Source organism: Struthio camelus, chromosome 4 (assembly GCF_040807025.1).
Source record: "Struthio camelus isolate bStrCam1 chromosome 4, bStrCam1.hap1, whole genome shotgun sequence".
Classification (NCBI taxonomy): Eukaryota; Metazoa; Chordata; class Aves; order Struthioniformes; family Struthionidae; genus Struthio; species Struthio camelus.
The window spans coordinates 73709695-73735376 of NC_090945.1; the positions used below are offsets into that span (position 1 = coordinate 73709695).

At 37.8% G+C, this 25682-nt stretch overlaps 1 protein-coding gene across 1 annotated transcript in view; it reads right to left on the minus strand.

The window, feature by feature from the left end:
* JAKMIP1 (janus kinase and microtubule interacting protein 1) overlaps window positions 1-25682 on the minus strand; it is a 157062-nt gene that overhangs the window by 105520 nt on the left and 25860 nt on the right. The window contains exon 3 of the mRNA XM_068943406.1: window positions 4639-4830. The gene's annotated coding sequence lies outside the window, so the exon portion shown is untranslated. The remainder of the gene's footprint in view (window positions 1-4638; window positions 4831-25682) is intronic.

The following is a 25682-nucleotide window of genomic DNA, read 5'->3' on the forward strand; positions in this document are numbered from 1 at the left end:
CTGGAAACAACTTCTAAACAGCGGCTCAAATTCTAAAAAGAATTCAGGTGAAGAGGTTCACAGAGACCCAATCAGTGAAATAACTTCAGACTTCACAGCTGACAACTGATTTCTTCAAGATCTAGTCACTTATATAAAGTGGATAAAAACAGAACTTTGGAGAATATTCACAAATGATACTATCTAGTATCATATGATAATACTATGTCTTTGAATTAACATCGTTGACGAGCCAGTAATTTTTGGCACACCTCAGAACTCTGTTAGTTGATTCGGCAATTTTGAAGTGCATCTATGTTATTCAGTTCCATCCAGATCCAAATGAACATATTCTCTGAAAAAAGAGGCTTCTCCTTCACTGTGATGGTTTGTATTTGCCAGCTAGCATTGCTGGTGAACGCTCTGTTTTACTCCATTCTGTTTCCATGTTCTCATGTATGGTCCTATCACATGTTCATTCTTCTCCACATTTTGTGTTCCTCGCTTCTGTTTCCTGCTATAACTGAAGCACGGAAGAACTGCTAATATATTTTTGAATAGGAAGTGTTGATAAATGTGTTTGTAACAAATGTGCTCAAGTGCCTGAACATACTTTTAAAAAAAGTTAAGATAAATTGGCTAGTTTGTGTTAAAGTACAGTTTTCAACACAAACACAGTCCACACTGAATTAAAAAGCACACTCAGCTGGGAGAGGGGAACGTTTTAGAAAGTAACGTTTCTCAGGCACGGGGACTTCATTTTTAACATAGGATGTGCAAAGAGATCACAAAACACAATAAAGCACCAGAAAGGTCTCCATGATATAAACAAAAATTTAATAGAAAGCAACTTCCTCATAATAATACAGTCTCACCCTACAGCATTTGATTGCAAAACTACAGTAGTGAGCTGATGAGCAACAATCTGAAATTAAACTTAGATTGTCTACACCAATTATAAGACAGAAACACATAAAGGTACATTTTTAAGTACGTTTTTACTTTAAGATGCTTTGCAATATAAATGTCCTGTAACATTTACATTAAATGTTTATATTTATAAATATTTATGTATTTATATCAAGTTTATTACAAAGACAGTACGTGTGTAGTATGCTTGCAGGATGGGTTTGCTCCAAAAAGGATAAGTATTAGGTGGTGGGATCATTAGGACCTTCAAAAGTTATTCTCCTGGAAACCAACACTTATATAATTGCTATGCATAAAACAAATGCAATTTTCTACATATATTGCCATAGCCAGACCATACCATCAAAGCTCTTTAATATTCAAAATGCACAATTCACAGTAATTGAAGTTTTCAACCAATTAATTCAAGGGAAGAGTGGAGAAAACAAACAAATGAAGAACTAGAAAGCCAAGTATAACTCATACATACCAACAGAGGCACCATATTTACAAAGGCAGTCATCTTAAACAGACCTTTCCCAACTTCAGGATCCATCACTACTATTTATTAACTGCGTAGCATGCAGGCTAAAGTTTTCCAATGGTTCATACCTTTTTTTTGGTTTTGTTTTGTTTTTTTTTTTTTTTACCCATTCATACCTGTTTATTAATAAACAAGGAGCTTCACAATAGACTGAAGATCTGTTGTGCTTAATATCGGACAGCAAGCCTTAAACATGAGAAAGAGTTTTTCATTGCTCAGGAACAGCTTGTTTCGTTTCCTTTTTAGTACATCATGTGAACATTCAATATGTAGATGAGCATTTTTAAATGACCAAGTAAAACGTTACCTACGTTATCTCAGCAAGAGCATTACCAGCCATATACTTATCTAACTGTAAAATGCACATGGGAACTCCGCCAGCAGCTGTACAGCTATCAGCTGCTCAGATGCCCTACCTTTTTAGCAAAGCTTGATATGTGCAAGTAAGAGAAACTATCCAGGCATAAGCATGTTATTCTAGTTCTCTGCTGTGTTTGAAGAGTAATGAACCTGTAATGACATGGTAGTGAAAACAGATAATTGTATTGAGAATTAGTCAGCCCAGATAGGTTGTTTGAAGAATGGTAAGAAAAACAATAGAAATGTATGGGTAATGCCAAAGTTGACTTAACTTTAAAGCTAAGTATCCATTTAAAAACAGGAGAAAACAAAAAGAAAAGAAAAAAGAAATCCGCCACAGTCGCTTACAAGATCTATCAGTCAGCTAAGCAGAGAGACAATTAAAAAAACAAGTGCCTGACCTTCCATCCAGCATATAACAGCAAACTGAATTTTTCACAGAAACAGCCAGTGTTTCTGTAAAGCAAAATGCCCTCACATAGCTGCATGTAGCAGTACTGTCCGCTTACACATATGCATGTGTTTACACAGCCACTCTGAGGAGATATTTTGGAAATATCAGATACAGTCTAATTAAATAAGACAATAATATACAAAAAATATGACTAATCAAATAAAGCAAATAGGAAAAATTGCAGATAGGGAGTTGATTTTGTGTTTTTTTCCTGTTTTTTTTTCTCTCTGTAGTATTGGGCAGATGTGCGTAAGCAACCCAGAGGATAAAATCCCTCTGGTCACGTTTTCGTAAACTAGATCCAAGTAATATGAAGCCTGCTTACAGATATTTTGCACATGAGGAAAACATTTTGTGAAATACATTAGTTGTTGCAAGCTCTCTTACATCTTGAGCATTTCATTTTCATTATGCAGAGTCAGCTAAATTTGTTAATCTATGTTAAACTGTTTTGATGTACCTGTACAGAATGAACTTAAGGATAATAGAAAAAAATCTTGAAATAGCAATGTTTGATATTTTTAAAAAAATCAAAATGCTTTCAACCTCAGCAGAAAGCTAAGTTATAAAATTTAACAGTTAGTTTTGGAACGCAGCACTTCCAGTCTTCTTAAAATGAGCACCATCTACTTTGTATATTATTGTTATTAAGTCGAGGTGAAGATGAAATTTTTAGACACATCTATCACTGAAGGTTGCTCTTCATGCAGTGTACCATAAGGAGTTAAGCGTGGTCAGAAGTAAATCTTGAACTGCCCTTCCAATTAAAAAGTAAGAGAGAATTTATGTTCACATTAGTTTATCTGTTGCCCAAAAAACAAATTTAGTTACAATAATACTTCTCCATATTAAAAGTTAATTATAGTGATGAGTACAAAATTATTTTAGACCTTTTCTTCCCCACTTTCTATATATTGCTTCATAATGCCTTATCTATAATGAATTTCTCTCAAGTATTAAAATAGAGGATACTAATGAACTAACTATTAGTTGTACTTGAGTGTCAGAAAAGACAATCAGATATGACCCAGAGGGGCCCTCAGGCAAGTTCTGTACTTTACATTTTTGACTTTACTCTTTTTCACGAGGAAGAGATTTTCAGTTGTCATGATCATGGATTGTACAGTCATCGTTTCTCATAGCGCTCTCCCTCCTTAGGGTTATACTTTATCCTTCCCTCAGAACTGGGCGGTAGAGCGTTGATCAGTAAGCACTAACTTCAACTCAATGCAGCAATTTCAATAAGCAAGCTGTACAGCATTCACCAGGATAGGTTGTCACTGACACTTTCCTCCTTCCTCTGCATCACAGTTTTCTGACAAACCTTGATGATATTCATGACCTCTTTTTCAGAAGAATGTCATGTCAAGGAGCGGCTACTCTGCTCTGCCAATGGCATTGTGCCGCAATAAGGACAGTTACACGGAGAGGGGGCTGTCCAGTACTAACAGGTCTAATTCCAGTAAAGGTATTATCTCTGCAGTTCTACCGTAGGAATACTACGGCACAATAAAGGGAGGAATTAGGCGTTGTGCTAAACTGTTATCCTTGCCATAGCCCTCCAGTAGGGGAAAACGGCTACGTTCTTCCCGTATAAGTAATGCTCCCTTAAAGCATCCGAATACACTGTTTTCCAAAAATGCATAGACTATATGGCTCCTTTCTGAAAGCCTCAACTTGTGCCTCCTATAAACGTAAAAGTTAACAGAAGGTTGGGAAAGCCTGTCCAAGAAGCTGAGCACCTCACTGAGACCAAACTGCTACGAGCCTGTCGTCTTTATTAACGGTGACAGGTTTAGATGAAGTAAGACCATGGTCAAGTTGGTAAACATATAATAAGCTAAGACACTGGGCGATGCTCCGTCCTGCACAATTACTATATGGGGTACCTTTTATTTTCCCCCCCATTTTAAGTAGAAAAATTGAACAACAAACAAAACAAAACACAGGCATTTATAAACTAGGTTTCTAATTTCTTAGCCACCAGCACAGTTTGATAGGCTGGCCCTTATTTAAAAAAAAAAAAAGAAAAAAAAAGCTGTATCAGTTTATTAAGTAGTTAGTTATAATATAGAATAAAATCAAAAGGAAAAATGACCAAAAAGTCTTGAGTAGGAAAATATTCATTTTATCAAGGAAGTTTATTTACTGAACAGAGAAAGGTTCCATCTAAAGAGAATCATATTAAAACAAAGTTTAAAACTTAGTATAGATATAGTTTATTTTTACTGACTGAAAAACTTAGTTGGGTTTAAAGTCTATCTCAGCAGGAAAAAAAATTAAACACTTGAACGTTCAGGTGATATTGCCCATAACAAATTGATAACATCGTATCTGTAAGCTTATATTTATTCTTTTCGCACCCAGCCAATACTTTGGCAATGCACAGTACCTTTCTCTTGTCCACAGGTTTCCAAGTCAGTTGAGTTTGATTTTGAGTTAAAGAGGTGGAGACTGAGCAGCACCAGTAGCTGAGCCTAAGTTTTTTTGTACTGGACTTTCCACACCATGAATCCTACTTCTATTGGCACATCCTGTTTTTCATCAGCAAGGAGGGATTTCTGAGCAATATTAGTGACATCATCTGTTAAACAAAAGAGCAGAGGTTTAATCCACATCAGATTTGATTAACAGCTATGATGGTAATAATACAATGAAAATTTATTTACACAGGCTAACAAAGCACAGCAAAATAAGATAGCGTGCAAAATTACAGTATATCATCTCCTCTCCGTTAACAGCAGTCGTGCAAAATCTAATTCTTGGTTGCCTTTGGTAACTGCTAGATGGTCCTCAATGAAAGCAGGATGAAAGCTCCTGACCTACTTCACACACAGAACAGGGCACTGCAGACCCTTAACTCAGAGTAGCTAACACCAAATGTGTATTCCAGTTTCACCACAGTAACTTGTTTGTGGACTACACTCTTAGACTGTCACAGTAACAGCCTATAAGTCATCACAAGAGTTTCCACAGTCTTGCTGAGTATTCACTTTTCAGGCATAAAGATTGGCCACTGTCATGGATCTTTATAAATAACAAAAAGTAACCTTAAGGAAGTTATCGTGTGTCCTACTGAACACAGGACTTGACTGAGTTTCAGAAAATCTCAATTCTATTCTTCTGCCTGGGTCTACCTCTCCTTCTGTACAGTGAAGGCAATTTCCTTTCTAGGATTTCCTTTCTAGGAAATAAAAACAAAAAATGCAAAACCTTGATATTGTTTCGCTTCATATTTATTGACAGTATTTCAACGTATCTTGATCATACGGAGAGGTAATAGAAGCGTTCAACTTATTGCTGATATACAGTGCATATTCATTTGGATTGGTATCTCCCATAGGCAGAAAAATCTATTTACAGAGTTAAAGTTATTTATATGGAGATACCTTTATGGAAAATACGACTCTACAAGCTTAATGATAAAAGGTCAAGTTACTTAATGAGTGCTAGGCTTTCTTCCTCAAGCATCTCAATACCTAAGACCACACCTTTATATAAACAGTGAAGTAAAGAAAAGTCTCCTAAACAGCAAATTCTTCCCAAAGTATGCCTTTAGTGTTGAAGTATAAGTCAGTGATGGAGTAAAAGTGACCCAGAGAAGGCAAACAAATTCGAGCGATGTCTAACGCATGCGTAGCTACCCCAGGGTCTCCAAGGAAGCGGCCAAAGTCCTGTTTTGCTAGTAAGGCAGCTGGCGGCCAGACACGATATTGTATCTGAATGGCGCTGAAGCACGACAGAAACAACCAGGGACATGGTTCAAGCCTTCACACAAAGCTGCGCTTTGCACATGCAACGTGTCAGGCTTGCATCCAGTGGTATCAGTCCCAAAAACGTAACTCCCAAATGATTTTGTTTGCTTGGAAGTATTTCCATTCCCTGGTATGTTATAGGTTACACAACTGGTTCTGTCGTAAGCAGGTTAAAAATTAAATCCTCAGGGAATAACTTTCCACGTTATTTGTTTCATAAGCACAATGACATAGGCCACTTTTAATGGAGAAAGAAAGAAAGAGAGGGGAAAAGAAACATACTCATTTCCTTAGGGCCAAATTCTCTGCTGTTAGAGAATACTTTTGAAGAGGATGAAAGTACAACTAAGGCCAGATCACGCAAGAGATCAAAGTGCTTAAACAGCTTAATCAGCATCTTTCAATAGCAGAGAAGGTTGGAAAAGAGGAAGTAGAATTGTTTACCTAGCACCAAGCCTCCTCGGGGAGAGAGGGAGGCCAATTACCTGAATTTTTAGGACATCACATACATCTGACTTTACCCTATAGCTTCACTATCCTTTTCTGAGTTGCTCTATTCATAAATATTCCTATTGCTATTCCACATAAAACATTTACAATACATACATGCATTTAGTTACAGAACTGGCATAAATTTATGTTTCTCACATTTTGTTTTCTGCTTCTAGCCTTCAGGAGACTAATCTAAATGCATTGGAATAAAAGGGAAGGAGGAGTTTTTGCAATGCAAATAGGTAAATGCAGAGGCAGCTAAAAGAAAGCAAGAACTACCTGCCAGAGACACCAAAAGTTTGCAGTCAGGCCAGCCAGAAGACAATAAAACAGAGTTAGAGCACAGTTTTCACTAAATAGCAGCACGAGATTTTTTTTAAATTTTTTTCCAAGACTTTTCAAAAGAAAAAAAGAAAAAGGGAAAGAAAAAAAATTCAAGAATATTCCCAAAAAAATCAACAGATCAAAAACTTAATCAGGTAAGTTTTCCATATTTAAAAATGTATTTAAGTTTTCACATATCTATTCATTCCATAATATCATTTCTTTCAGACGAAAAGTTCTTAGATCCTAGAAAGCTTATCTTTAACAATAGTTGTAGTTAAAGTTTCTAGTAAATTTGGCAACAAGAAATGTCTTAATAACATTTTTGGCCAGGAGACCTACTTGTATGAAAAGAAAAGTTTTTACAAAAGTTTGGACAAAAGGATCAACTTAGATATTGAAAATAAAACCTTGTAATTTCAAGCTGTTGTAAAAACATCTATAATAAAAATGGTATAACAAAGTAACAATATAATATTTTTAAAGTGTATGTTTCAGTGGTATACCACACAAGTGAAATTAAAAAAGAATGACTGAGAAGAATAAGTCTTGCAGAAACTATGGTGAAGTTGAAATATATTTAATTATGCCAGTCGTTAGATATTATTCAGAATGCTTTTCAAAACAAATTACTAGCAACCACTGGAAACCTGTAACCCAATAATCCTTCAGTAACCTTCCTACAGCTTCTTAAAATATATGATCATGCCAAAATAAATTATTGGAGGCTTAATTTCCCATTTCTAGTAACTGCTAAGCTAAATCTACTTCTAATGAGGAAGGAAAAAAAATAAGGATAAAGAGGGGAAACTGTTGCTGTGGAAATTTATTAATCTACAAACAGGAGACAAACCAGATTTACGCAACTTCATTGAGAACTCAAAATACATCATATATCTGCCCAAAAAAACCCAAAGAACCAAAACTATTGCAGAAATAATTTGACAGATGAGCTGATATTTCATAAATTAGTAATTTCACTCCATTTAATAAAGTCACGAACATATTCACATCTTGTAGTTATGGCAGTACAGGCTAAATAGAGAACGCTGATTACGTTACATGCTTCATTATATAATGATTCTCTAAAAGCTCAGTGTTATAATAATGAAGATTTTTTTTCTGTTTATATGGCAGTCATTTGCAAACCTCTTAAGACTTCCCAAATAGATAGGAAAAAAAAGGCAGAGAGTACCCAGCATATATATTTTCTCCAGTTATAAACTGAAATACACACAAACTTTGGTGAAAATTCTGTTTCTATCTCATTACGGCATCATGCCCGATAGCATCGTACCTGGAGAACAACATAAATTCCAAGGTGAGAGAGAGCAAAGACTCCTGCCGCACTCCACGCCCCCCATCAGATTTCCCGAGTCTGCAATGCACGCAGTTTCACAAATTTTATCCTGGACAGTCACAAGAAATGACCCAGATAAAACACTGTGTGGGAATAGAGCGTTGAGCACACCTCCGAGGTCGCTGCAGTACTTGCTAGAAATGTTGCTTGGCAAATGCTTTTTGGAGGAGTCACTCCAATCCCCAGTCGGGGGGTGGGGGGCAGTTCCTTCTTATCACCAAATGTTTCAGTATTAGCAAAGCACACTTACTTCCAAGACCCCTGACATTTCACCGCAGTAGCTTGTTTGCTAGTCTAGAGTCTTATATTTGTAATATTCACTTGATTCATAATTTTCCAGTAAGGCATGTATTTGCCAGGCATACACATTATTTGCGAGAAGACCGTGTCTTCTTATTCTTGCCTCCAGGCCTTGATTTCTAAGAGCACATCATCTACTTTGGCACAAGACTCCACGGGACTGCTAGCAGAGCAAAGGATTTATTTGCACGTAAGCAGCACAGATTCAGCCCTTCTGGCTGTCGACATGTCAAGTCCCGTTCACAAACACACCAGCCCCAGACACTCGTGCCCAATTACGTAGCGATTGCGCTTTCCTTAACCCGTTCAGTCTCCACATAATACACCATATTTCAAACAGAACGTGTGAAACCTGCTGTGGCTGTGCCAAAAGCAGATAGCAAAGTGGTATTGAAAGAAAGCTCCACAAAGAGAAGAAAATTAAGCAGAAGCTTCAATGCAAAACATTGTGAATGTAATGTGAGCCAAGGTAGAAAAAGCACAGATTGTAAGACCAGTCATACCACAGAGACATCCTCTCTCAACATAAAAACTGACCTATCAATACGAAAATATTGTGACTTCATATTTATAGAGCACTCTAGATATCCTCAGCCCTGTATGCGTTAGTGAAACGTGCAGTCACCATCACCAAGGTTTAAAAACTGAACAGACTTAGGCTTTAAGGGGAGAGGGCAGAATGACTTTGAAAACTACTTCTCCACTTTACTACTTATTATTTTTATATTAACTTCGAAGTTGATAAGACAGACGTCAAAGACAGATAAGCAGCAACTCTTTGCCTACAAATGCTTCTTCAGTGACTCCAACAGGAACACCAACCAAAGGACTTCTGACCTGTTTTAATTTGTTGTTTTTATTGCAAAATATGTCTTTGGAGGACTAAAGTACAGAATCTTTATTTGGATACTAGAAGCAGTGGCAGAGATATAAGCAGCTTCTGCTCACTTTCCTGCTTACTCTATATTTAAGCTTTCTGTTTTGGCATCCTCATACCAAGTCACTTACTGGGATTTATTCATACTTCTGCCAGCTAAGGTGGATTACCAAAAACAGGTCAAGAATTGAAGTTTGTTTGTGTGCTGTTTCATATTGCCTTACTGCAGATTACTACGACACATAATTCTCTAATGGAGGATCTAATAAAGGCGTGCAACAGCACTTGTTCGTGGGAACGGATGCGAGTCCTGTCACCTTGTTATAACTTGACTGTCAGCGAGAAGTAAAAGCTTATTTTTCCCTCATTTTCTGACGTCGGAAGCAATAGGAATTTGTGAGTGAGTGTTTCTGAAGACTGAGAGTGATACTGGCACGCATAGTGTTGGTTTAATGTCACAAAACACACCTGGCAAACAAGCTAATGACACCATTTAACTAGGTTTTGTGACAAATGTCACATGGTTTGTAAACTGCAGGATACACTTGCAAAAGTAGAAGCACATATATTCTCAGATATATGTTACATAGTATGTCTGTGTAACAAATATATACAAAAAGCCTTCCTAGTAATTAAAATGACCTGGATTGAGAAGACAAGATGACAAGTTATGGGGAGTGGGGGGAAAAGGAAGTTTCCTACATGTTACTTTTTCATTCAAGTCTGTCAATAATTAACTAATAATAATCACCATACTAATTAATGAATACAGAACATCATTCACAAATCTTAAGCGCGTTACACCCTATTTTTTTCCAAACAGACAGATTCAATGAGCTTTTAGTGAGCACAGCCAGAGACTATGCAGTCTCATTCACATAAAATATCAGTCTTTTCATAGATAACAAATAATAAAGCATTCAACCTAAAATGTTTTCCTTGACTCTAATTTCTTTACTGGAGCTTGCTACTGGTGGCACCTCTCAGCCACTTGTGTACACAAGTTTTTGAGCTCTTTTTGTTCCGACCTCTGCCAAAGGAGCCAACCTACGCCCTGCAGGCTATCTTCTCCAAGATCACCTGCTCCCACACCAAATCAGTTTCTAGATAGGTTTCATCAAACTAACTGGTCTTAGGCTTCTTGGACCTTAGAAAAATAGACTATCCTTTTGCATAATAAAATTAATTTTTATGTTACCATAGGGTTCGTATAAGTACTAGAGAGTCAGGAAAGTCAAAATAATATACAATTATCTACATAACATCATCTAGAGTAAGGGATAAGGTTAGCGTTTTCAGCCCTTTAAATTGGAGCAGCGTTGAGCAATTTAAGAGTCTTCTGTAATATTGTTTTCTTTATTCAGTATTAAAGTACCTAACATACCAGTGAATTTACTTAAGAACTTTTAAGCACAAATTAACACATTTTGACAAACCTTATACAAAATCTTTTCAGCCTATTAAACAGATCCAGGGGCAGTTTCCAGCCACACACAGGCTTCAGAAACAATTCTGTGCAATTCTCTTTCCTTGGCTTGCTCACTATTGCTCTGCCTGCTCAGCATTATACTAGTAGGGAGTGTGGCTCATCCCTTGGACAGGGTAAGAATCAAGGGACATGTTCTGACATTGCAGATTTCTACTAGAAACTTGCTTCCAGATCAGTTTGAAGCTGCTGAATATGATTTTTTGTGTCCTGAACTGACCAAGCAATTCGAGCTATTTTGTCTTGCTATTTTACAACTTACGCGCAAAGGCACGGCCCAGAGCAATGAAGGTATACTAGACTATTTTTCTCTCCCACTCCCACGCACAGCACTCAGTAGTGCATTATCAAAATGACAAGGATTGCCAATTAGACTGGCCCACAAAGGGAACAAAAGCTTACCCCTGTACTAACTTACTTGCTCACTCTTTCAGACGGTAGAGATTTGCAGTTTCAAAGCCTGAACACAAGCGTTCATATATGCCTCACTAATAAGGCAACTGTGCTTGTTGGTATGCCTGAAGTCCTTCACAAGACTGAAAAGCAAAGGTCTTGGCTTGCAAACAGAGCTCTTAATTTTTCACTGATGCTCCTCAGAGCCCATCCTTTACTAAACCTAAGGATAATGTAAGATTTATTAGGCTATGCAGACCTTTAAGATTCTCTCGTATATGGCTTGTTTATTTGCCTCAGCAGTTCATGCAGTATATAAATATATATGACATTGATTTAGCATTTACACGGATATGAAAAATAGGTATGGGTGGTCCTTAACAGAAACAATTGAATTTCTAAGCTTGAACAACCTGAAGGCTGCTTTACTATCTTAACCCTGAAAATACCTTATACAAAGGCTAGAATTTACTCAATTACCTTAATTAACTCTGACCTGGTTAATTTAAAAGTAAGAATTTTTCACATCAATAAACATTTAGCATGAGTTTGGAAACAGCCACATTTGACTCCTGCTACAATTTACAGCATTCACTTTAAAGCAGTTCCACTACACACTCATAAGAAACCAGTACTATGCCTCAACAGTGATATTTTATAGCATGAATTTCATACTTGAAGTTTTTGACAAACTATTCAAAAACTTTTCCTGCAGCTCCATGGCAACCATTCCCTTTTAAAGGCAGATACTTAGAGGTACCAGCAAACTTCTAATGTGGTGTTCAGCAAGAGAAAAATTGATGCCAACACATTTAAATCCAAACCAAAATGAAAACAAAGCGCCAGGCCTAGGATCTCTGCCAAGGTGGGAGCCAGTATCACATGAACAATTGGAAAAGTATGAACTTCTGCTTTGCAATGGTACAAAGATCTTGAATGATCACATAGTATTTTTCTTAAACTTTTTCACTAACTTAGGACTAAAATTCCTGGGTTTAAGCGTGACTCTTATTACAAGTCCTTGTAAATCAACAATTTACTGTACAGTTAACTCACAAAGGAAGAAAGTAGCGATCTGAAACAGGTGAAAGACTTGGAAGGCTGGAATATGTTCTATCTGAACAGGGTAGAACTATTGGTCAACAGCAGGCAGAGAAGATGTCAAAGACACATTGCCGAAACAGTCTACCATAGTGCTACTATCTCCTAATTCCATAAGTTTCATATTCCCAAGTGAACAGGTACCCATACAAAAAGCGATATCTAGTCAAGTTAGAAATAACATTACACTGAAAAAAATTGTTGACTACTGTAAATTTGACTACCATCTCCTTCTTCTCTCCTTTTTTTTTTTTTTTTTTTTATTTAAAACACAATCCTCTTATTAACTTCAAATGAATGCTGCAGGACCAACCACCACATAATCTAAAAATCAAGGATGTCAAAGATAAAGTCATCCAACACTCCATCTATAATCTATTTATCAGCCCTCAGTCTAGTGCTCTCTTTTCTGTCACTTAACACATATCCCTGTCTTCCTTTTCACTACTGACGCGCAATGCCTGATGCAAGGCTAGTAAAACGTGTAACAGAACAAATCACTGCCATCACATTTGCAGATACACAGAACTAAACGTTCAGGAATATCTATACCGGTATTTACAATTATTTCTTCTTTGCAGATACTATGTGCCAAGGAAAGAGATTCACACAAGGTCATGCAATGAGGCAGCAAACTGAAAATAAATCAGGGCTCCTGAATCTTGTGTGCTCAGAACTGCAGTTTAGCACTTAACCCTACCCTGGAAGAAAACGTGCGCTTTCTGTGCCTAAACTCATCAATTAGCTGTGTGTTAAGACACATTATTTTTACATCGAGCTACTTCTTCGATGCTGTTTGTAGTACGGTAAATTATTACTAAGTACTTCAATTCTACAGCAAAAATAGAGATCTCTGCATTTCTTAGAGTCATATAAAACCTATTAAGAGCATAGATTCTGCATGCTCAGTAAAGATTTTATAGTGATCACAAAAACAATGCATATAAATTTTGAGCTTGCCAATACCCTCTTCTAGGTTTCTACAAAGACTTAAAATATAATAAATATCAGAATCCAATAGCATAGTTTTCCACCTACTCATAAAACAGGTATTTTGCTATTACAGCAGCCTGTTAAAGCCATTCCCGTTAGAATATGAGAGAAGCTTCATCCGTTCAGAAGCCTTGCCCAGGCTAATTAAACAATGACTAGCGTAACAATCTGAAACAGGCACTGTTTGATACAAAGACATTACTATCTTTCAGTAAGGGACTTCACACTAGTTTTGCACGAACAAAGAGCTTCTTCCAATTAAAATCACAGTAACGGGGGGATGGGAAAAGAAAACAATCCAAATGATCTTGAAATATTTGTATTTACACAAACAATTACCCACTGATCTGGTCACATCCTCCTTCAGCCGTTTCATGAAGGGCATAGTAAGGAAGAATTACATGCAGTAATGCGTAAGCATACTGGATATTAAATTCCAGTTCTGTGTTACTGCCTGCCCAGTTATTTACCGAACTGAATTCTTCAGATGTCTCTGCCATGAGGATTTCATGTCCAACAGTGGCACATTTCACAACAGACGATATAAAATTTTACAGCTGTTATTGAAAATGCATCTACCAGTCAAAAGATAGTTAGGCTTCAAGAGATGCAAAGAGCTAGCGATATTTCTTAAAATATCCAATCAATATATGTTGATAAGTACAACTTATTAAGCAGAGGAAACTTCAGTCTCTAAGCCTGAACTCTTCAAGTCCTGTTTCAGTTACTATTGCATACAAAAGAAGTCAAGGCTTTGACATTTTTGGTTCCTCTTCAATTCTACAGCGGCACCAAAGCCACACTTCACAGGTATAAAAGAAAGCCTAAGACTACAGGATACAAAAAATACAAATTTGATGCTGCTTTTATAGTACCTTATACTATAATGTACTGTCCCACTTGTTCTCTTGCCCCAGAGGAGAGAAATACCTCATCGCCCCTTTCCAGCTTCCTCCTCACATTAATATCCTTTCTACGCTATGGGCACTAGTATACCTTTTCTTCTAGGGATGTTAGTTGATACATATCTAATTAAAATCTGAAAAAGTCTTCTTAGCTCAGCGTTTGAAGACCATTGCTTGTATTTCAGACCCGATTCAGGCCTCTATTTCAGACTGTGCGCCCAAGACCTTGTCTAATCCTTCCATTAACACCAGCTGGATTTGACAAAAGCTAGGTGAGCACCCCCACCAGCAAATATTGCTTTGCCAGTTTAAAGAGTCACTGTCCTTTCTTGAGGAGTAAACATCTACAGACAGAGAAAGAGAAAAAAGCGCTGGAGCAGTGCTGGTCATCACAGAAGAGAACGGTAGGAATCCACCGAGCTATCTATACCTCAGCAGAGCTTCGCTTTCACTTTCACATCGTAATGTTCAGCTTCCCGCCTTCCTGGCAGGAGCTAGAAATACCAGCTGCAAAAAAATCCAAGTGTCCTATAAATATGGCTCTATCATAGGCTCCTCAGGATTTTATTTGAGAAACTAATCATGTTCCACTAAGAAAATAAATTAAAAGCAGAAACACGCCTCCCAAAACCTGGTGTCCGAGACCTTTTTCCTTCCTCTCTGCATACAGATGTGTACCCACTATGCTGTACTCATATTCACTATATACCAAAGTAAGATGCTATCACTAAGTGCTTCTCAAAAGTGGCTACAGATCTGGAAGGAAAAGTCAGCTTCTGGATGCCTAATGGGCTGACCTCTTATCCCCAGAAACACCGACCCTTTCAAAGCGGTACGCTCGAGTTCCACAAAAGCGGGCAGGAGTTGTAGCTGGGACCTGCAATACGACAGCGAGAAGTGCTGTGGCACGTTTCCAGCCACACAACGTCCTGGTGGGAAGAGAAGCGTGGCAATGGGAGCAGCCAGCCCGAGAGGCACAGTGCACACAAACCATACCCAGCGCGGACGTTTTCTGGATTTGTTACACCCTCTTTGGTATCTCAGAGATCTGTTTTCCCAAACGTGCAAAACATCTGCCTTTCAAGAACATGAGAGTGAGGACTGAGCACAGACACAAACTTGCTTCTAACGTTTCCACGAAGGAGTTCCTCGCAAAAGGACATACGCTGAGCTCAAAATTCCTGCTGGCCTGTCAGCAGTAACCTAGATCAGCTTATTTTACCTTACCAGTTCATAAAGTTCAAGCTCAGCAGCCCTAACTGCAACTCAGTGCTGTCCTCGCATTCCCACACCTGTGTAGCACGAACAGCAGCTTTTGCTGCTCCACTCACGTCTTTTTAAAACGTGTCCTGCTGCCCTATTAACTTTGCAAAAAAATGGTATGGCCAGTTCCAGGAGACGTGTAAACTTGTTTGAAATGCATTCATTCTATAATTAGTTAATTTAGAAATTACTATACTTTTAACTTTATGTCAGGAAACATCCTGTCAAGTTATTTGCAAGACTAAATACACTGTACCAAAAATATTTATTCAAAACTCAGTTAAGATGGTGTACCATAAATAAAAGCATCTGCAGTGCAGTTAACTTGATCTGATGCTTTCTGACATAAAGTTAAAAGTACTAGTTTATTTTTCCCTTTCTTTATAATATTATCTTTAATATAAATCAAAAAATAATGACCAGTTTTGACTTTTGTTTTTTGGGGGTTTGAGGTTTTTTGTTTTGGCTTGGTTTTGTTTTTTGTTTTTTTTTTAAATCTGTGTTAGCTTTCTAATGTTTGATAAATTACTTGCTTTTATACCATACTTCCTTTACTGAATATTTATATAATCACCTCCTAGTAAATAAAGCTTCAGGTGAAATGGACTGCTGCTGGAGTCAGCAAAGCTATATTAAGAAAAGAAACACTAACATATGCAAGAGTGCTACTGCATCAAAGTATCCATATTTATTAGGGCCAATGGAACAGTGAAGTCGAGGAAAGAGCAACCATCAGCAGAAGTGCACATGTTGCTAGTAAAATGTAATTTCAGAAGCCACAAAGTAGAAGGGATACAGCCCTCAGATACATTTCAGCTGGCTTATATTTAGTCCTTAAAAAAAAAAGAAAAAAAAGGCGCGCACACACACCCCCACACACCACACAATAGTTACATATACACAGACATGGAATAAGAAGGTATTTCATTTTTGGTGGTTTTTTTTTTTTATTTAATAACATGGCAGTTCTTATACATCATCTCTCCAAATCAAGCAAACATAATATTTTTTTTCATTCAGCACTGCCCGAATAGCTTCTCAGTAAGCTGTTCACATGGTTGCATGTATCCATTTCCTGAACAGTTATAACTTAAAATCTAGCAGTTACTGCAGTTGTTCCTTCGCACATGCATCAACTTGATCATGCCTGCACTGAATTTCTTCTGGCATCATGCTGCCAGCCCAGTGAGCAGCTTTTTAAAATTCTTGTACAATTCTTCAAAATATTCTCTAGCTGTGGCAATTTCTTTGCTGTAAGCACAACAGCTGTTGCTAAAAAAAACCCAGCAAAATACAAAAGCCTAAAATATATATTTAGTATAAAATATTATATTTACAGTATTTTTTATAAGTGATAGTCTCCAAAATGGGGTGAGGCTTAAAATAACATCAATAAATCATTTAATTTTGACTAAAAGAAAAACCAAAATAAAATAAGAACAGATACTTCTAAACCTTTATCGGACTTGGATCTTGTCTAAACTACAAAGGCAGGTTAAGAAGTTAAAAAACTAGGGGAGTCGTGTCACCTGACCTGACTCCTGCTACTTACCACTTGTGCCGTTACTGGATTCTAGCCTAATTAGGAAATTTAATTAAAGTCCAATCTACCTTACACATGATAGCTGTATTAGAGCATAGCAGCTTGCTGGCTTTGTTGGATCGTTAGTGCCTCTCAGTGAACGACATCTGCAGGACACGGCTCTCTTGGTCGAACATATGCTCACGAGCCTCAGCTGTGCAGCCAAAAAGATGCCATCCAGCTAAGCAAACACTCCTTAATACCTTTCAGCAAAATCCAAAATCCAAACCCAGAGCCCAGCACTCAGAACATCACAGACATTAGCAGATTCTCTTAGACGATTCAGGTATCTATAAACCAAGAAAAAGGTTTAACAAAGGCATATAAATGTCAGTCCTAACATCACCTTTCACATTTCCTAGCTGCTTGCCAGTAGGACATAATAAAAATATCAGACTGGAATTCCCTTGACAGAAGGTTACAATAAACCATGCAAGTAGGTAAAACAATCTATTCCACTCAAAAAACATGGTCTATGTTGTGTAATAAAGCAGAGTCCTTATCCCCAAAATGTTTTCAGTAATAAAAAACAAAACCAAGCAAAAACCACTTGGGAACTCCAAAGCCTAGATAAGGCTAGTTAAGCCTAGATAAGTTTACCACCTAAGCTCCAGGAAGGAATTTTTATATTACCATCTTACTAATAACAAAGAGATGTATACAATTCAGAAGAAAATTTGGCAGGGACAAATAAGAGAATAAACAAAGCAGTTAATTTATCACTCACAGCATCTTAACCAGGCTACCTAGAGGGTCCCAAGTAGCACATATTCAGAAATGCCTTTAATAGTTTAACACACTGTGCATCTCTCTCAAAAAGCAGGCTACCATCCAAAATACACCCACCTCTCCAATATCTCTGAGATGGCAGCACATAAACTTGAAACTACATGGTAATAAGCAAGCTGGATAAAGCATCCTGTCTCCAAAACTGTCATTTGTAGTATTACCATTAACTATCTGCACAATTACAAGTCAACGCTGTCATACTGTTGCAAACAACTAAAAATTCATCTCATATGTACAAGTAGAAGCATCATATATGAGGTAATCCTTTTATTCTGCTCAGTCCTCAGAGTTTTGCATCCAACTTTGCAGAAAAATAGGCAGTTTAAAGAGTCTAGATGAAAGCCACAAGAAACAGCCTAAAACACATGGCTGAAAAGAACTGAGATTGTTAACCTTGAATAACGGAAGATAATGAAGTGATGAGTGTCTTTATATCTGCAAAAATTGCTGGCAAGAGAAAGAGGAATAAAATCCTCATTAGGTTAACCGGGAAAGAGATAAGAAGGAATATGACTTAGTAAGAAGGGGGGGATCCAGTAAGACTGGCTAAGCCTGGATATAGATATCCTAGAAGGATGTTATCTATCAAATCTTTTTGAGAAGTCATTTCCATCAGACTGGCATTTAAGAACATGTTGGACTTACATATGTCAGAATTACCCTATATATGCATGCTACTCTCAAAAAGAAAGCGGGACCAAATGATATCCAATTACATTTTCTATGATTTGTTTAGCTATCTTCTGCCAGATTTCCCCTTCCAGATTTCTAGAGGAGTGCATGGACAGACAGATGTATTTTTTCATTGCATTTTAGCTCTGTAAGAGTATTTCACAAACACCTTTTCACTAATTTAAGGGTCATTTAAATACCAAGCGAAGATAACTGCTGTTTATAGGAGTCTCGAGGCATTTTCAAAGGGCAATAATCTCATGGTCACTGCACTTGCTTTATCAATCACCATACTGGCAGTATTTCTTGTGTATGCTTCACATACAGTACTGCATATAAGAGCTTGGTCTATTTAAGAAGAGAAGTCATCCAGGATTCCTCACATTGTCTCCTCAAAGATTTCTAATAGACTAGTTTATAAATGAATGGCTTTAATCACTTGTTTTCACACAAGCAAAACATCACTTAGGCTCATACATTTATACAGGAAATAAAAATCTTGGCTCTACAAAATAAGAAATCCAAAAAGATGCCCACTGAATTCAGAGCATTAAGAATGTCAAAAAACAAAACAAAACAAAACAGAAACAGATACTCTAACTAAAAATCCTCTATGAGCTGTTTTTAATAATTTCCTGATTAAAAGCTCATATTCATCAAGAATTATGAAGAACACGAAGAAGGTGATTATGTTGCTCAGATTTATGGAACACTGAATTTGAAGTCATAATTTAAATTTAACCTCTGAAACGATGGGCAAACGAAGGGGAAAAAGACACTGCTTTTCTGTCCTTGCATACGCTCTTGTAAAGTATATGAGCATATAAATGACAAAACTGCAGAACAACCAAGAACTGCTCATTTACTCTTTAATGAGCTGCAAATAAGGTTGCAAGCCGCATGGACAGCACAAAGTACTAGTAAACTCAATACATTCTGAAAACAGCTCATATGCAAACAGAAATGGCACATTTTGAATTGTTAAGGAATCACTGAGTAAGAGTCGCCAGATAAACAAGCAAGCCCCAGACTGCTTTTGCACCTTTTCAGACTCTAGTTTTTCTGGCAGGAGGCCTGACTCTAATGAAAGGGCACCAATAGATACTAGGACAAGAGCAGACGCTTTTCCGGAGCGACTCTGGCAAGACCCAGCCTTCCTGATGTGACAGATTATCAACTCAAAATTCATAAGTGGTGTCAAAACAGGTTGGTGCTAACTATCAGGAGTCAGAAGTTAGCACATGGAACCAACACGTTGACAAAACTGATTTAACAAATGCACTTTTTCTTCTTAAGCCGCTGCTCTTCACTTTCCCTTCACAGCAACATGCATCCAAAATTCAGTTTTTCCACTGAATTTTACACTACAGTGTGCATTACCCCAATATTGTTAGCCAGCTTTTTAGTATGCTTTGTTTTGGTACTACTACTGTCATCATACCAAGACACCTGAAGTGGACAGATCTGGAAAAATACTCCTAGGGTAAACTCTGGATTCTGGCTTTCCTTTACTGTCTTGGTCGGAGTGAACCAGGTTTTAGCCAAATGGATATTTCAGTGTGAGGATCCGGGTGGGAAAGAACACAGAAGAGTCTTAAAATGCTTATTATAGCACTAGCTTAACAGTTAAAATGAAAACCTTTTTGTCTGTTTGTTTGTTTTTAATAGTGCCAGTGTTCATGGGCTTGAATAGCACAGTGACTGTGCTATTCAGTGACACTGTACAACAGTGCTGGAGAGGATTCCTGGTTATCCAGGACTGCAGGATAATTCAGGCTGGAAGGGAACTCCAGAGGTCTCGAGTTCAACTTCCTGCTTGAGTACGGTGAGATCAGATTAGGTTGCTCAAGGCTTTATTCTTCCTTGAAAACCTCCGAGGACGGAGGCTGCAAACCCGCCAGGCAGCTTGTTCCTGTTCATTCTCTCGCTAATATATAGGACAGCTCTACGCAGCGTGTCCTCAGCTGCTCGAGTTTGCCTTGACATTTATTACAAGTTTTTCTGCTTATAAAGGTTTCTTCATTAAGAAGAAACATTTCTGGTGTACAGAAAATACTGCCAGGTTTAACTGAGGCTCTTCTGAGAGAAGAATTAGACTTTTTCTTGAAACCCACTCTTTTCTTCTAACACCTGTGAGAGCTATCTGTTACCCCTACTGACCTTCTGCAACATATTCCCCAATACAGTTAACACATTATATTTTTCCTTTCCTGTTCACCCTATTAATCTACTAGACACTGCGACCTGCAGTTTCCAAGGATTTACAGTTTAGTCCAGATTGTCCACGGATCACTTTATTTCAGTGACGTTTTTCATGATCATATTTGCTCTCATTCTCCTTCCATTTTAAGTCACTGTAAGTGACTTCAGTCACTTATAAGAAGTCAAATAAGAATCAGGAAAGGGGGAAAAAATACTACTTGCATACTTAAAGTAGCCAAACAATGCACTTCTGAAACACACTGCAAGCATTCAGGAAAATCGAATTTCACAGATTTTCTACAGCTTTATGGCTACAAAAGTACTGGCGATCAGTCTTTGGCCAGATGGGGGCAGGAAGGTCTGCCCCATCCTCCATCTGAGCAGGAAAGAGCCAAACACTAGTGAAGTAGGACGTGAAATACTTGGTCCCTGCTCCAGTAAAGCTCCTGCGAGAAAAAGAGAACAGGACAAGTTCTTCCAAACTCTTGCAGATTAGTGCATACAATATAGCTCGTGAACATTTCACATTTGAGAATACTAGCATACAGAGACAATGCAGTGGGGAGGAGATAAACACCCAACTGAAATGACTGCTCCAAATTTGTTCCATCTTAATTCGCAGTCCAACCCCCAAAACATCTGCCTTATCAGCTAAAACCCAAAACAATGGTAGACCTATTTGCACAAGTACCGGTCGTGATATTTCTCCACGTGCTCAAGGACAACAAGGACAATCTCCTTTCAAGCATCAGTTCATTACACAATAAATAATTGATCAGTATTCTACTGACTCCTTTGCAATCATTCAAGCTTGTCAGAGGCATAGCTTCTCAGAAGAAAAAACAAAAACAAGACAAATACACACATACACACATCTTCACTAGGAACACAAAAGCTAAAATAAATAGCAAAAATAAAAAACAAGCAATACACAGTTAACCTTAAATGTTTTTATTTTTCTAATACGAACAACTGGTAATTCTTTCTTGTTCGTATTATAGCCCATGCAGAGCTGAGTGGAAGTCTTATTGTGTTACTTGTGCTTACTTGTAAACAGAAGATAAGGATAGAAAGGCATGACCAATACTCACTGAAAGTACGTAAGTAATAGCTCCTAGATTTCTCTGTCTTAACAGATGAGCCAGATGAATTTAAGGCATCTAATCAAGACTCATCTATTCAAGGCTCTAAACAAAACTAGCAAAATCAGTGAAATATCTGAGTCACAGCCTGGTCAATCCAACTGTTGGCCCAGACATAAGAATTCTTCATATGCTCATTTAATGCTCATTAAATATAAGCCTCAGTAAAGTTCACTGTAGGTGGGAGAATCAGACTTTTCTTCTGTGTGTATTTTTGTAAATCATTCCATAGAGTGATGCAAAAATTATGATTAAAGGTATGGGACAGCTCTTGGGCAAGGAATAATCAAGGCAGGCATAGCCCGTCTGTTTAGATGACAGCCAAGTTAGGAGAAGAGGTACTGCATCACAAATAACATGAAGAAGATGGAAGGGAATCAACTGTTTGCTCTCTTCCAGTACAAGAACATAGAAGGATGCAGATCTAGAACCAACAAAAGAAGGTAGCTCTTCAAGCTACAGGGATTGAAGCAATGGGAACCCTTACTAATAGGACCTGTGGACCCCAGAAACTTGGATGGGTTGAGGGGGAGAAGGGACATGTTTGTGGGGGGAAAAAAAAAAATGCAACGACAATTGCTAAATATGCAGAAATCACATTCAGCACAGAAAATCACTCAGCTGCAAATAGTTGGGGGATGGGAGAGCAAGTGTGAATACAACATATTCCTGCCCTAATTTTACTCTTGCCCAGGCTTCTGCTTATCAATGCTTTTGGAGACTAAATACTGAGTTAAACAAAACTTTGGTTTGACACAGTATGACTCCTCCTTCAGCATTACAAGAACATATGAAAACCGGTCAGCTCTAGATTAGGATGAGACCTGTACTTAAGGTGTGGATTATCCCATATTTGCTACACAGAGATTTCTTCACTCTTTCTCTGAAATATTACAGTGCATTATGGGCCATTATCTGAGACAGAGTATTCAGCTATAGATCCACACGTTAGAGCCAGTACTACAAGAACAGATTACTAGTTGTTTAGCTACTGACATCCCAGTGCTTTACTTCCAAAAACAAACAAAACCTTTATTTTCATGTCATGTTTTCCATAAACCCTGATCATTTGAATTAGCTACAAATTATTGAATGATGCACAGAAATTAGCTGCAGGTCATATGATTTTTTTTATTTAGAACTACATCTCTTACCAATATGATTTTTACCTAGTTAGGTTGTCATAATTATCCTCTTAAAAGTGAGCATTACTTGAAAAAGATTATTGTTATGTTTCTACACAGTCCTTATTCAGTTTTTTTTATTGGATGAGAACAGAGAACAAGCTTATTTCCAGTTTCAGAAATGAATAACGGACCTTAAAGCATAGTTTAGGAAGAAGGAGGATGAAATAACTGCCTAAAGACTGGTTACAATCTTCACCCTATATTATCATATCAAGCTGTCATGTTGAAACGCATATAAAAAAACATAACAGAAGAGAAAAGAAAAAGCAATACGACAGTAGTTCATACAGCAGATTTCCTAAAGCTGTAGGAAAAACAAGTCCTGCTTAATATGCCTTGGTTTTTTCACTCATAACTTGAGGGCTTTTTCTCAGCATCACTGGAACTACTTCTTAACGAAAGCTTAGGAAAATTCATAACTGGGACATGGCACAATTTCTCTCACTCCTTGACATTTATCATGTGCTGTGCACTAAAGAGCTGTTGTCCGGCCTTCTGCATGTTCCTCAAGGTTTAAAACCGACATTGCCAGACCTGATGGAAAAAAAAATAATGAAAACAGACAAGCACTGATCCTCATACCTTAATAATTAGAACCACTAAAATTGCCATTGATCCTATCACCTTTCATCCAAAACTGTATGCTTTTGTACAGACAATTTTTATACTGCCCTACAGTAAGCACAAATTCACAAAAGAACACTGATAAAAAACATCGTAAGACAGACGCATTTCACTGTCATCAGCAGTTCTGCCTTATGAGCTATTGAAATTAGTTCCCTAGTTTAGATTCTTCTCCCCCCCGGCCCCCCACCAGTCCATACAAGCTTTCTCCCACGCAGTCAGAAACTGGCCTTTCTGGTCATGCACCAGAGCGTTGGGTTCCAGTTCAGCTGGTGTCCTATATACTTCCGTTGGGAAGTGCAGTTGACTGATGAAGTCCTGTTTTTTCTAGTTGGTCGCAGTAGCAAGTACGTGGCAAAGTCTTGCCACACACACAGGCTCACGCACACAACCTTGAAGCCACAACGCACAACTCGCGCAGCACTGGGTATTACAGAAAATACACAGCTGACGTTCTCTATGGCAAAAGCTAAACACATTTTTGCTCATTTTCAAGAGGCAACAAAAAACTACAAGGTGTGGAAATGATGTATGAATGACAGATATGCTACAGAGTTTCCATTATTTCAGCAGTGCTCGAGGAAAGATAATCACAGTTCCATCTCCTTCTACCATTATCTACTGGCTAGCTAACTTCTGTCTGTCAAATAATACCACACAACTGCTTTATGGCAGTGACTACTAGGAGAAAATCTGTTTTAAATAACAGTGAACATACACAAAGCTATTAAACTAACAAAATAAAATATGAGATCTAGGGAAGTCTGTGTTTTAGATGCTAAAGCATATGCAGACATCTTTACGGAAAAAGAGAAAAAAACTAGTGGAAATATTTCTGGATATCCTTCTTCAGATAATACACCCTTAAGCATAACCTGACGAATCAAAATATCAAGATACACTTTAGTGCAAAACTTAACTTCATGAAATAGACTACCTCATTCTGTCACTGGATGGGTTAGTGGCATTCAAAGCAACAGATGACCTGCAGTGTCTCTCCTTTCAACACAAACATGAAGTTTTAGGAGACTACTATGTCAAAATACATTCTGGATGTCACAGTGACACCGTCCCAGGCTACTACGCCGTGCTGTTGTCTCAGAGACTCCCTTCCCTGCTCAGCTGGTCTCTCACCTACTGACTCCAGCAGCTAGAAAACGCCAGTAGCATCAACGTGAACTCCAGTTGACAGCATACATCGAGATTCATTAAAAGAACAGTGCAAGAATACTTGCATCCTCACCCGCAGAAGAGAGTGCCAGTACAGTGGCACATACTAGCCCATATCAACCGTAAGAACAGTTAAAAGGGAAAAGGACAAAGCTGGATTTACCCTGACAGAGCTGAAGGTAAAAAGGAAAGCAAAGAAAAAACAACATGAAGAGCCACGCACACACACATACCCTTTTAACTTTACACTTTAGCAAGACCAGGAGGAAAGTCCAGCAGCACTTCCTATTCAGAGCAGTGCCCAGCATGCAATTGCATGTGTACATATGCTGCACAATAAAAAAAGGGAGAAACTTAAGTATTTAGGCAGTTTAGCTAACAGTAATTTTTTATAGAATTTTTCCCTTAAAATGAAAGAAAGAATCCTGCAGAAAATAACTGCCTTATAAGTTCAGTTCCACTATTCCCCTTGAAAGCCCTAACAGCTCAAGGTTTCCCCAGAAGAAAGGAAGAGAGAAAAGCTCTGAGAAGGTTTTTCTCCCAAAAGGTTCTACAAAAAACAAAGATGAAAGAAGAAATTCTTCATATCCCCTAAGCAGGGAACCAAAGCAAAAAGATTAAAAGACCTGCCCAAGATCTCATGAGCAGTCTGTGGCAGAAATAAACTAGGACAATCCTTTTAAATCTTATCATCCACAACTGTTAATCTTGTTATGAAAGTCTTACTTTTGCTGGAGGTAGGGCACCAATTTCTCCATTGCTTCAACTTTTCTCTCTCAGTATTCCGCTAGACTTCACAGTAAACACTGAAAAGGTACT